At 42.2% G+C, this 14,362-nt stretch overlaps 1 long non-coding RNA gene across 1 annotated transcript; it reads left to right on the plus strand.

Moving 5' to 3' along the window:
• The first annotated feature begins 260 nt into the window (after positions 1–260).
• On the plus strand, positions 261–3,403 carry LOC311246198. Its single transcript, XR_014620787.1, has 3 exons — positions 261–416; positions 714–808; positions 1,675–3,403. It is a non-coding gene; the product is annotated as an uncharacterized lncRNA (long non-coding RNA).
• The last annotated feature ends 10,959 nt before the right edge of the window (positions 3,404–14,362 follow it).

Raw genomic sequence — 14,362 nt, forward strand, 5'->3', positions numbered from 1 at the left:
TGCTATATATCTGTTGTGTATGTCATAACACATAAATGTCATTATGAATTGAAAATGGGGGACCCTGATGTAAACAAGACTAAAGTCTTTCTCTGGTCTGCATCCCCTTAACTATTATGTGTATTGAGCTGTACTGTATTGTACCCATTCTGCAATCTGTTAATACAGTTTTCAATCAGCTAGCATGAGTAACCTGAATGCCTTACAATCTGTGATCCACTTTCTCTTCTCTGTCATGCCTATCTCACCTTATAGCATTTTGTTGGCGGGGATGGACCTACTGTGCAATATCCAGACCCTATAAAAGCTGATGGGACCACATGTAAGTCGGTGCGTCCGTTGCCAAAGAAAAGACGCCTGCTTGATCCTGACAACCCCCCATCTAAAAAAGAACTACTGCAGGAAAATACTAACTTGTAAGTCCTGAAGACTGGGTATTGTCAAAGTCCTTATAGGCGGTATTGTCTGAATATTGTGATGTGTTAGTGAAGATGTGAATCACTAACTAAAAACACCATTTGCATGTGTGAATCAGATGTCATTTGTTATAAATGCTCATATCTAGTATTAATTTGTGAACCAAAGATACTGCAAGTTCTTGTTACAATCAAACAATACATAAATAATACTGAGACCAAATGTTATGATTAATGAACAACATGGATTTATTAATTAAAGTGCATTTATTTGATTATGATTTTGATACTTCACAGGGACATCAATCCCTCTCTGGATGTCATCAACCACCAATCGGAGCTCAGTTATACAGCTACACAGACGTGCACAGCTACTCAGACTGAAGGAGAATGTAAGGGTCTACCTTTCTTTTAGGAACTGAGCAGCATGATCTTTAAAAAATGCAGCAAGTCTGTGCAGTAATCTTTCCATAAATGGTATGTCTGGGAATATTCTTTCCACAAAGATATCTTTCTGCGTAAAAACTATGAATTCACAGAATTGGCAGCCTGTCACCATAAGTTGTCCTTGTATTTGCACATAATAGTCGTCCGTCTTCTTCAATGAAATACTGCCCCCCTCATCTTTGTGTAAACAGAAATCTGGGAAGTTGTCGCAAGCCTCCAATATCAAACAGTTTCTTGCCTTATAAGGACATTTCACTTCGACTATCCCACTCTCGCCATTGTCGCACAACTTCCCGTCAGGTGTGGCTCCTAAAAAATCGAACTCTGAATTGACAACAAGACCACACTCGTGAAAATGTCTGGCGGGATAAACCTCCAGATATTTGGCCTTGGCCTTTGCCTCATTCCTTTTCCCATACTCCAAAGCCGGGGCACAAATGGATGTCAACCGGAAAACACTCTCCAGAAATTTTGTTGTTGGGGCAGATTTTCTGTTTACCGCTTTCGCAAAGTTTGAAGCAGTCAGTCGTGACCTCCGCTCTTCAAACCAGTCATTTGAGAGAGCCTGGGCCCGAGTGCGTTCTTCCAGTGCTACTAGGTTTGTGTCTGCAGTATTCAGATCTTTGTAGATCGCTGGAAGCTTCACTGGAGATGGCTGGTGCACAGATACATTTCCACACCTCTGGTGTGGAACCGGGTCTGTTTTCTTCTTGAGATTTCTTGTCTGTAGAATAAAAGCAAAATGTTATTATTGTGATGTCATGTATATGTGGAAACTCCCTAACAATAATTGTAATATTTCTGTTTCCAGGGGTTTGCCCTTTAGAAGTATTGGGCACTGCTGTGGAAGGTGCAAGATTGAAGTCAGAGCTGGAGAAGAAGGAGAGGACGATAACCTGGTTGAGAGGGCAGCTTCTTGAAAAGGAACAGATAATACAGTCTCTCGAACAGGATGCTCAGAAAAAGACATTCTGTACTGTACAAAGTGTTGTCCAAAAAGAAACAAAGATCAAAGGGCTTTTTAAATACTACACTGGGATCACATATGTTAGATTCATGTTATTGTTAGATTTTCTTGTGCCTGCTGGCTGTGATGCACCTTATGCAAAGGGCCGTAAAGACATGAGGTCACTAGGAAAATCCAATGGCCTATTCTTGACATTGTGTAGGTTAAGACACAACTTTGGACTTCAAGATTTGTCTCAAAGATTTGGAGTATCCATGCAGTCTGCAGGACTTGTTTTTAATACATGCATAGAACTTATGTATTTTAAATTTGGACAAATTAGCATATGGCCTCATAGAGACATTATTATTGAAAACATGCCTGAAAACTTTAGAAAGGAATTTCCTTCTACTTTAGTCATTATTGATGGTACTGAATTTAAGACCCAGGTGCCATCTGCACTGGCTTTACAAAGTCAGCTTTATAGTGACTATAAGTCAAGCACAACCCTCAAAGCATTGATTGGATGTGATCCAAGTGGGTCTGTCATTTTTGTGTCTGAGTTATTTACAGGTGCTGTATCCGATAAGGCGATTACTGAAAGCAGTGGTTTTTATGATTTACTTAAAACACTGAAAGTTCATGGTTACATCAAGGATGGTGATGCTGTTATGGCTGACAAGGGTTTTACAATACACGACGAGTTGAAAGAGCTTGGATTACGTTTGAATATCCCTCCTTTTGCTGCTGGTCATTCTCAGATGTCTCAGTCAAATGTGGCGTTGACTAACAAAATTGCTCGTCACAGGGTTCATATTGAGCGTCTTATATGTAAAGTTAAGACGTACAAAATCCTTTCAGATCGCATACCAACAACCCTTTTCAAAACGATAAACCAGATATGGTCAGTTTGTTGTTTTATGACCCTACAACAGGATGTGTTTGTAACTGATAAATGAAATTGTAGACCTGCATTACCTGATAAGAAAGTACAGAACCAATCTGGACTTCTCCAAAAGGGGTTGTGATCTTTGGCACACTGGTAGACAGGATAGTTGCCAAAGGTGTTCCAGTCATCCGTTGTAGATGGGCAATATCTTCCTCTGTTACAGCTGGAAGTCTGTAAATATTTAAAATATTGTATTAAATGTATTGCATATATTAATAATAACTTGGTCGTACTTTTGCTATATTTCTGAGATGGAAGAACGATGTTTTGGTCACTTTGTTAATATGAAAATTGAAGTTCAGTTCTGAATCTATGATAACCCAGAGACTTGTGACCTCAGATTTGATCCAAGGGGTTAGTCCTCCCAGGTTCTTTATTAACGTTTATTTTTTTGTTTTGGGGCCGATAATTAGAATTATAGATAGAAAACCTACATTATGTCCTCTGATGATATCACCCAGCAGTAACATGTAAAGGACCTAAGCAACTCCCTTGTGCAACTCCATAGTTGTTGTCATATATCTCAGACATGTGGCCTCCTAGTTTAACATAGAATTTCCTCCCTCTGATGTATGTTTTAACCCTTCTGCCTTATTAGGTAACTGACAGAGTTGGCACATCAGTGCATGAAAAGATTGCATCACGTTCAAGGTCATAAAAAACTTAATTTGTAATATTTATTTATGAATACCACTATAAGGATGGAGACCTTATTCTCATCAGAGTTTAGTCTGAGGTCACTGATTATTTTGGTGAGGGCAGTTTCAGTGCTATGCTATTTTATGAATCCTGAATTCTTCTAAGATTGTGTTCTCTTCATTGACATTGATGTCTCATGAGCTAATTTTATATGTACATCAACTTATAAAGAGTATTACTAATAAAATTCATTTTTGATATTGTAACTCATGGACTTTGTTCACTTTATTATATCTGTTGGGTGTATTACTACCACTTTACCTGTAAGAAGTGTCAACATGGCACACCACTGGCCGTCTCTTTCTCTTCTCAGAGGGTTTTGCAACCACGACATGGTTAATAGGTACTGGCTGTATTTTAGCACCTCTGGGGACATGCCATTGCTGTGGTATGCTGGTGCAACTTTGTTGTTCTGGTATGTGGGTAAAGTTGTGCCATTTGAATCCTTGAAGAGACTTGACAATGCCAACGACATGGGAACAGTGTCCATTTATCCTGAAAATACACATGCAACAATCAAATGGTTGATAGCTACTCCACACATCAATATACAGCTGCGCCAACACTAAAAGGTAAGCTAGCTAATTAAAGTAGTTCAAATTCAAAGGTTTATTTGTCACCTACATACCGCGACATGTGTGATTAGCATAACGTTAGATGATTAGCCCATTGTAGCTAGCAGTTAGCAGATACTAGGCTTAAATCTTCATTCACTCTAACAATTTTATAATAAGGGACCACTAACATACTCACCCTGCTTTACATGTGCAGTAGGACTCCACAATTGTATCCTGACGAATTACAATGTGGAGTTTGTGAGGCGTTTGTGTCTTCCGCATAGACCGCCAACACTTGGCATCAACTTTGACGTTGTCATCTCCTTCTCCGTCCGAAATCCTAATTTCATGGATATATCCTTGAGTAAAATAATTCAGGCCTTTCTGGAGAACTCTCTTTGATAGAGTAGCGGCATTGGGCAAATAACTGATAGCAATAGTTTCAGGAATCCTTAAGAGAGAATCCATGTTGTTCGATTGACATGTGGTTGTTTCAGTGTGCCTGTGAGAACATTTGGGAGAGCTTGGGAGACCATAGCAACAGTAACACGGGGGGGCGGGACTTCCCGTCACCGCGGAAAGGTGTATTGGTTTTGATAGTTTATCAGCTGGATGCAATCCTACCTGGAGGGGAGAGAACAGATGGTGGAGGTAAACAGTACTCTATCCCCCCCCCCTCCCAGTGAGCTGTGGTGTTCCACAAGGAAGCATACTAGGACTGTTACTGTTCCTAATTTATGCAAATGACATGTCGTCAGCTTGTGACTGCAACTTGTTCCTGTTCGCGGACGACTCAGCCCTGCTGGTCTCTGAAAATAACAAGTTACAGGTTGAAAAAACCCTCAGCTCGGAACTCGGCAGAATCTGCACCTGGCTCGCTGATAACAAACTATCATTACACCTGGGTAAAACAGAGTCCATTCTCTTCGGATCAAATAACAAATTCAGCAAGACCAATGGCTTCTCGGTTACAGTGGGTGACAATATTGTCACAAGGAAAGATGAAATTACATACCTGGGTTCCATCCTAGAGGCAAATCTTTCCTGTGACAAAATGGCATCCAATGTAATAAAAAAAGTCAACCAATGAACTAGATTCATGTACCGGATCTCCTCTCTGGTAAACAAGAATACCCTGAAGACTCTGGCAGGAGCACTCATTCAAGGGTACTACGACTATGCTAGCACCTCATGGTACCAAAACACCTCAAAGGCGCTAAAAACAAGATTACAATCATCACAAAACAAACTGGTCAGACTACTGCTTGACCTTACTCCTAAAAGTAGACTACAGCCACTTGCAATGGGCCTGGTCTACAAGATACACTACACCACTAAGGTACCCATGTACATGTCGAAATACTTCCCAAAGGTCAGTGAATACCACGACCATAACACCAGAGGGAGTTCCACAAATCATGTTTGTAGAGGAATATTTATGATAAACAAGGAGAGCTTATGAAATAAAGATTAAACAGAAACAAACGGACGTTCTGTTGAGTTTATTTGGGCAGCTGAAGCACAGCTGGACACATTCTGACAAGACGACAAAGGGTAATGTAAAAAAAGTGCCAAGATACAGTCTGTTACATGCGTATTTATCCAGTTCTCAAGAGTTCCGCCTCCAGCCTTTTGTGCCAACCTGCTGTTTGCTAGGCGAGGTGTGTGTGTGTGTGTCTGTGTGTGTGCTTGTATGCGCGTGTGCGTACACGTGCATGTGTGTGCGTGGGCAAGATGTGGGTGTGTGTATGTGTGTGTGCATATGCGTGGTTTCAGGAAGTGAAAGTGTGTGTGTGTGTATGCTTACACGTGCATGTGTGTGCATGTGTATGTATGTGCGTTCTAGATGTGGTTTCAGGAAGTGAGAATGTACAGATGCATTTGTGTGTGTGCATAAGTGTGATGGAATATAAGTGCTGCAGAGGCGAGATTGGGTTGAAGTTCTGTGTCTGGTTGTAAAATGTTGATCTATATGGTTTCATAACGGAAGGTCTGTGGAGGCTCCCTTGTGTTTCACAAGATAGTCTGGCCAGCCGTTTGGTATTTTGGACATAAAGGTCATGAGAACTTTAGGAAGAGCAGTTTCACATGGAAAATGGCTTGTACAAAAGATATATCGTTTGAACATGAGCACAGACAGTCTAGTAGTGTCGTGTCAAAAGGTCAATGTGGTTTGATGTGTTAAAGCAAGCATATATATTGATTGATATTCCATAACATGTTCAACCCAGATTTGGCACAAACAAGGGACTAAACAACGCCCTACCCACAGCCGTAAAAAAAATTTGAATCCCTACCCACCTTCAAAACAGCTCTCAAAGAGCACCTATGGGAGGCTGCAATTCTAAACTGGCCACCGTAAATGTCCAAACCCCCCTTCCCACCCACCCACCCCCTCCTAATGTACAGTCTCCTCCCCATCGTATGTATATATTTTCTGTTAGGATCTCTGTTTAACAGTACCTGTATACCTGTATGTCATGTATGTCATAAATGTCATGATATATATCTGTATGTGGTGTATGTCATTTACGTATTACTTTCACATGGTGGAGGGATACTTACTGTCTGTGGTGCATATTCACATTGTGGTTGTAGTGTGCTGTCACTAATTGGTGGTTTAATTGACACACTCTTCTGTTTTCTTTCTGTTGTCATTTTGCTTGTTTAAAATGGCCGTTCTTGTAATTATCACAGGTGTGGTGATGAGGCACCACGCCCTACAAAGCAGAGCAGAGTGCAGGCTGCAGAGTCCCCACTACACAGAGCTCAGTTCTAACTCGTTCTCATTTTTTTCTCCATGTGCTAGTGGCATGTGCTTGAGCCGGTCTTCAAACAGGTGAGTATGCTCTTAATTTATCATTTGATTTGACTACTGGTATGCTTTAAAATATTTAGTTTAGTGGACACCACAGGTAGGTAATTTCATTGTTTTCTGGCTGTTGTTAGCTTCCTGTGTACCACTTAACCCTGGGGCAGTCATTGAAAGGATTAGTACCATATACTTGACGGGTGTATGGTCGATATGATCTTCGGCTGGTAGCAGGTGTGATTCTCTAGTCTGTATGTATTATTGAGCTTGACTTTTGATCCAGTATGTTATGCCATGTGTCTTAAATTACTGTGGGTGATTTAATTGCGTGCTAACATGGGTTATGCCGTGTGTCTTAAATACAGTGATTTAATTGTGTGCTAACATGAAATGCCGTGTGTCTTAGACTACTGCGTGTGAGTTTAATTACGTGCTATGGTTATGCCGTGTGTCTTAAATCTCTGTGATTTAATTGCATGCTAACCTTTTTGGATACAGGGGAAATTTGGAGTTTGAACCCCAGGTCATCGGAACCGTGGGTGAGTTGCTTGTGTTCAGGATTGAACTATATATATATTACTATATCCCTTTTGTGCTACACCGTTTGAGTGGTGCACAGTTACTTGTATTATCTCCTTGTTGTCATTTACTGTGGATAGTAAAGATGACGCTGGACATGGAGGAATTTGTTGTGAAGCCAACAGTGGCAAAGGTAAAAGTATGTTCTGAGGATGAGTTGGTGCAATTAGCTGCTCATTATTCTATGTTGACGTTTGATGCAAGCCTAGAGAAGGATAACTTGCAAATTCAGTTGCTTGGATGTTTGCATTTTGTCATGTATCTTGACATATCCTTGTTGTCTATAGAGGAACAGAAGCAAATATTGCTGGCTGCAATGGGTGAGTGTTTTGATAGATGGCACGCTGAGAGGAAACGAGGGAGCGAGGCCCATGTTCTCAGCGCTCGCTTTCGCTCTATTGGAGTGGCTATAGAAGCTGTTATGGTGCTAGCTGCAAAGGCAGAGCGAGCTGAGAGACAACGGGAGCGCGAGGCCCAAGAGGCTATTGAAGTGGCTCAGTGTGCTACTGCCAAAGCAGAGCGAGCTGAGAGACAACGGGTGCGGACCGCGAGGCCCAAGAGGTATTGAAGTAGCCCAGGAAGCTGTTGAAGTGGCTGCATTTAACCGTGAGATGGCGCAGCGTAGTTTAAGTAATGCAGGTGCAGGTGTTGTTGAAGATTTTGCAATGCACACTATGAATGTACCTCTGCATAATGTTTTTCTTGATTGTGCCCTAGTGTCAGGCCTGGTGGTGAAACCGGAGGTGACATGCGTGCCAGATACTCAGGTGGCAGGGGATGATCTGGCGGAGCAGTATCTCGAGGTCTTCCCAGCCTGTACGGTGGCTGAGGCCCCGAACTAATTGGAGGAGAATGAGGAGGATGAGAGTGGGAAGGATGCTATGAGAAATGTTGCTAATTCATGTGGCACTATTTCTGTTGGTGTTTCTGATGTTTCATGTGGCACCATTTCTGTTGGTGTTTCTGATGTTTCATGTGGCACCGTTCTGGTTAAAGAGTCTACAAGGCCAGAATTGGGTTGCCAGCCTTCCTATAGCTCTAATGTTCATGATGTCTCACTTGTCGGCAGTGATGATCCCAGTATGTCAGTTGATGATTCTGATATTGATTCACGTGACCACACTGAATCTCTGCCAGGCACTGGGTATGCTAGGTATGCTAGTCAACCTAGTTACCTTGTCACAATCAAAATGGTTGCCACTCATCAGACTAGGTTGTGAAGACTGCTCCTGCTGTACAGGACACAGCTGTGTGTGCCACCATGTTGGATCCTGACGCTGTTGCTATGTGTGACACCATTGTTGCTTATGACAGTGCTAATTTGAGTGACACCATTTTGGGTCCTGTTGATGTTATTTTGACTGACACCATTTTGGATCCTGTCCATGTTATTTTTTGTGACGCCATTTTGAATGGTGATCCCAGTGCTTTTGTGACAGATGTGTTGCTATGTTCCAGGAATGGTGAGGACGTACCTGAGGCGGTACATCCTGCTCTGGATGTTTGTGTATCGCAGTCTCCTGTACGGCTAACATGGGTACAGCCCTCAGTGCAGTCTCCTGTACTGACGGTGCCAGGAGGGAGGTAGATGGGCGCTGTGATGGTACCAGGGAAGTGTGCTGATTTGTGTTTCCCTGTTTGCTATCCTGAGTGCAATGAGTTTGACTTTTGTCAAGAAAATTACTTTGGTTTATTGTCTCCTTTTGACAGGCCGGTATCAGTGGAGCGGCCTGTTAAAGTGAAGTTTTCTCGTGACCGTGCTAATTTTTGTGCCACCATTTTGAGTAGTGAGGATGTCGTGACTGGTGAGATGTTACTGTGTTCCAGAGACGGTGGTGACGTGCCTGTGGCGGTCCATCCTGTTCTGTTAGATCATGGTTTAATGTCTGCTCCTGGACTGCCGGTGTCAGGAGGAAGGGAGATGGGCCCTGTGGTGGTGCCAGGAACGTGTGGAGTGTCTTGTGTTCCTGTTGGCTATCCTGAGTGCAATAAGCCTGTCTCTCATATTAATTCCGGTTTGATGCATCTTTTTGACAGGTCGGTATCGGTGGAGCGGCCTGTTGAAATTAAGTTTTTGTTTTGTGATGATCTGTTTGTGGGTCCAGGTGGGTACATTTTGGAGAGGACTCGCTTGAGCGGGTATCAGGACAATGTTGTTGTTTGTACTAAACGACAGTGTCAATTGTTCCTCAGTGGGGAGCATTCGACTAAGTTGAAGACCGTGTTCGACCCATTATCACTTTGTGGTAGTGACTCACGGTAGTTCCAGATTCGTGGGTCACAGTATTTCTGTTGGTGTACAGTTGAGTGTGACTCTTGACCGGGGCTCACACTCAACACAGTACAGGCACTACGCATATTAGTATCTGTAGTTGCATTTTTGATAGGTAAGGTTGGTAAGTATCCCCTTATTTATTTATGTTCATTCTCTTGGTGATGGTTTCTTTGGGCTATAGTTGGGAGAAGAACATAAATGTTCGGTGTGGGGGTGTTACGTATTACTTTCACATAGTGGAGGGATACTTACTGTCTGTGGTGCATATTCACATTGTGGTTGTAGTGTGCTGTCACTAATTGGTGGTTTAATTGACACACTCAGAACAGAAATCAGATTTCGACCTGAGCAACATAATGAAAAGCACAACAAAACAGGTAGCACCCAGCAAATAATAAACATCACTCACCACGACGTCAGCAACGCGTTGAACACCGTTAACAACATACATCCCAAGAACAAATTAAAACGTTCGCCAACTGGCTATATTCCAACACAACCAATCGAGTTGAACTTGTCCCCTGAGTTCTCCCTGCGCGCTGCGGTAATTACATCCAAATGTTTCTCTGGCGCAAAAGAGAAATCGAATCTTAACGAAGACGAAGGTTATCCTATAACCCTAGTTATATGAAAAAAATAAAATAAAAAAAAAACGCAAAAAAAATAAAAAAAAATTAAAAACGGCGGTGCCCGGGCCCGGCCGAGCCCGAATTATTTATTAAAAAAAAAGCCCTACCCAGGCCGGGCCCCGTCGGGCCTGGGCAAGGTTGCAGTGCACTATCCCCAATACACAGAGCTCAGTTCTAACTCGTTCTCTCTCGCAGCTGATGCTCGTCACTGGTTCTCCAGAGACCTAACCTGAAGACTTCATTTTGCTCACTGCTTCACTTGTACTGTTGGATAGTTCTCTTTTGCCTATGTGCATTCGTTTTGTTATTGAACTTTGGAGTCTGGAACACCCAGCTCCCACTCTTTTTGTCCATTTAGATAGCTGTTCAAATAAATATTGTTATTTTTGATAAACTCCTGTCTTGTCCTGTGTCCACCACTTTACATTCAAGGCCTACACAAGCCATATTTTAGGCTTGAATGTAACAGTCATAAATGTCATTATGAATTGAAAATGGGGGACCCTGATGTAAACAAGATGAAAGTCTTTCTCTAGTCTGCATCCCCTTAACAATTGTGTGTATTGAGCCATACTGTATTGTTCCCATTCTGCAATCTGTTAATAAAGTTTTCAATCAATCATGTGAAAAATAGAAATCAACATTGTTTTTTGGTGAAGTGAACCCTTTAACACATTGACGACCACGGTTTGCAGTGTAATATGGTTCTGGACGACCAGGGTTTGTTAACAAACCGATGTACTTTCTAACAGCTATATATATACTTTATAGTATTGTATATATCTGTCCATTCTCATTGTCACTTGAGTGCATAAACCGTGCCTTCATAATGGCTTAAAGAAAATAAAAATCCATCGGTTGGTTGTCATTTTATAGCGTCGTGAATATAAGCTTTATCGCAGTTTTCGTCTCGTCTTTTTTCTGGGAAGCTAGATATGAGGCTAAAGGCTAGTCACGTTATATCAAACGCCATTTCTGTTGTATATATACGAATGAAATAAAACAAACTGCTTAGCATCCAGACTATTACAGAGCATCTATGGATGAAATGGGGACAGCGGGGGACGCCGATTAATATTATTGATTAGCAATACAGTGTGCGTTCAAGTAGCCACTGATCGATGTCCAATTCGGTTGTAATTTGGGTGAATAGTATCCTACCGTCAGGCCATGTGATCGCCGGCAGCATTTCGTCATTATTCATCGGAATCTGGTAGATCGATATGTCCATTGGCTGATCATAAATCCCATTATTCCAGGCTGAAATCTGCGTTCGGTAACGTGATCAAAGATGGAGGATGTTCGGCCTGCGATCCAGGCTCAAATGAAACGCCCCTAGACAATAAAAAAAAATCCCATTTGGCCTCAATGATACTGCAGTGGAGCGATGGCGCCCCTAAGAGGATCTGGCCGGTATTGCATGTTTCGGAAATCAAATATGCGGGTAGATCCTGCAAGTCGATCGGGGACGTTAATACCGTTATTAATATGGAATAAAACAATAACAACTTGCCACGAGTTAACTCGTGGCTCTGGTCCTCAACGGGGGGAATCGAAACACGAGTTAACTCGTGGTTGGGCGGCAAAGTGTTAACAAGGGTCTGTTGGCAGACTCTTCAAAAGCAGCGTGCCACACAATGTAAAGTGTGCCCGCCCCTGCGTCCCCCGGTAGGAGTGTCTCCGTTCACCATCTTCCCCCTCGGAGGTGAGCGATGATGCTTGTCTCCCACAAAAATGTATCTGTTATGATTATGGGGGGCCCCTGAAGGGGGGCGAGGGCTGGTGCCTAATTGAATTGGGCAAAGAGGAAACATGGCTAAACAACATGGCCCCCCTAAGAACCACCAGGGTAAAAAATCGCACTGAGCCGTGGATGCACAATGAAATACTGACCCCTATTAAAACCAGAGACAAAAAATGCTCTGAGTTTCGTAAAAGTCAGTCAAAGCTTACCAAAAGCACGAGCAGTGAACTCCAAGCCCACGTGACTGAACTCAAACTGGAAAGAAACAGACTAAGAAATGATCAAAACAGCAAAAACAAATTTCATCAATGAAACTGAGGAAAACAAAAACAAACCACGTGAACTTTGGAAATTACTCAATAATCAACTAGGCTGCAGTAAAGAACTTAAAACCAGATTCTCAAACATAAACATAAAGACGGACAACACGATCATCACAGACAAGCTGGATGTAGCCAATTACTTAAACATTTTCTTCACAAACATAGCCACAACACTGGTAAACAAACTACCCTCCCACTCAGGGCATTATGGGGTAGAACACATAGTAGCATACTACAAGAACCTAGGGGTCCACAAAGACGACTTCAAACTGGAAATGGTAACAACAGATGAGGCACTGATTGGCTGCGACAGTACAGCGATGAAAGCAGTGCACGCCCACTGTGAGCGCTATGCGTCTAGCCCAGGAGAAATGCGGCTATGGAAAGTATAGAGGCGGTATTATTCTCTAGCAGACATTCACTTCCTGTTCATGAAAAAAATTATTTATATTTGATATATTAACGTTATATTGTGCATTGGAAACACAAACATACTTAAAATGAGTAAATATTATTCATTTTAAACTTGTTTATATTATTTATAGGGCTATAAAAAAAAAGAAAAAAAAAATGTCTTCTTCTTCTCTCTTTTAACCAGGGTTAACCAGGGGGAGCGGCGCCCCAGCGCCCCTAGTGGCGAGCCGCCACTGCAAAGAGACAATCAAATCAAGGATAAAAGATATCCCCATGTCAGCTCGAAGTGTCGAGCGACGCATCAACGAAATGTCAGAAAATATCAGAGGAAAGCAAACAGCTGGATTAAAAGATACAGCCCCCAGATAACAGAGCTCAGTAAAGCAAAACAGTCCCAGGGATCTCACTGACAGCGAAATGCAAGTAGGCAGCTGTTTATTTTCCTACACATGGGGCTGCATGTAAACTAGTGGTCTGCAAGGGCCTTGAAATAAAGCCAGAGCCCTGCCCGAGCCCGTGAACTTCAGGCCCTGCCCGAAAATAAGCCTGACTGTAAATAATATTTTAAGCCCTAGCCCGCGTGAAAACCCGAAAAAAATTATTATTATTATTATTATTAAAATATATATTTTTTTTGTATTTGTTTTAAATATTCGAAACACGGTTTTATATGAACGTAATAAATAAACAAAACTAAGAAGCATTTACATAGCCTGTTTCTCTCTTATTAGAATGCCGTCTCTCCCAGTGCTCGCTTAGACTGACTCACACATCAGCCTCGTAAAACGTATTGAAGGCTATAGAATCTTCTTTGACACACACACACAGATTTCGAGCAGAGCGCAACATAATGAAAAGCACAACAAAACAGGTAGCGATAGCGACCCAGCAAATAATAAACATCACTCACCACGACATCAGCAACGCGTTGAACACCGTTAACAAAACTTCGCCAACCAGCTACATACATCCCAAGAACAAATTAAAACGTTCGCCAACTGGCTATATTCCAACACAACCAATCGAGTTGAACTTGTCCCCTGAGTTCTCCCTGCGCGCTGCGGTAATTACATCCAAATGTTTCTCTGGCGCAAAAGAGAAAATGAATCCTAAGGAAAACGAAGGTTATCCTATAACCCTAGTTATATGAAAAGAAAAATAAAAAGACAAAAAATAAAAATAAAAAAAAAAAAAAACGGCGGTGCCCGGGCCCGGCCGAGCCCGAATTATTTATTTAAAAAAAAGCCCTACCCAGCCCGAACCCGCCGGGCCGGGCCGGGCCCCGTCGGGCCTGGGCAAGGTTGCAGTGCACTAATGTAAACTTGAACGTCTCTCTCTCTCTCTCTGGCCTTGCTCCGGTGGAGGGATTGGAGGAGGGTGTGCCATCATGTTAACGTTAGACTCAGTTAAACCTTGCGACGACTGAGCTGTGTTCTGGTCATGTGACACTACACATATTTAATTGAGACCCTTTATTATTTAAATTTAGCTGGAAATACATTGATACATCATTCAGTAAAATTTTCAGAGCCTTATAACAAAAACATTATTACGGTCACCATTGTGACCAGT

This window comes from Notolepis coatsorum, assembly GCF_963971535.1.
Source record: "Notolepis coatsorum genome assembly, chromosome: 1".
Lineage (NCBI taxonomy): Eukaryota > Metazoa > Chordata > Actinopteri > Aulopiformes > Paralepididae > Notolepis > Notolepis coatsorum.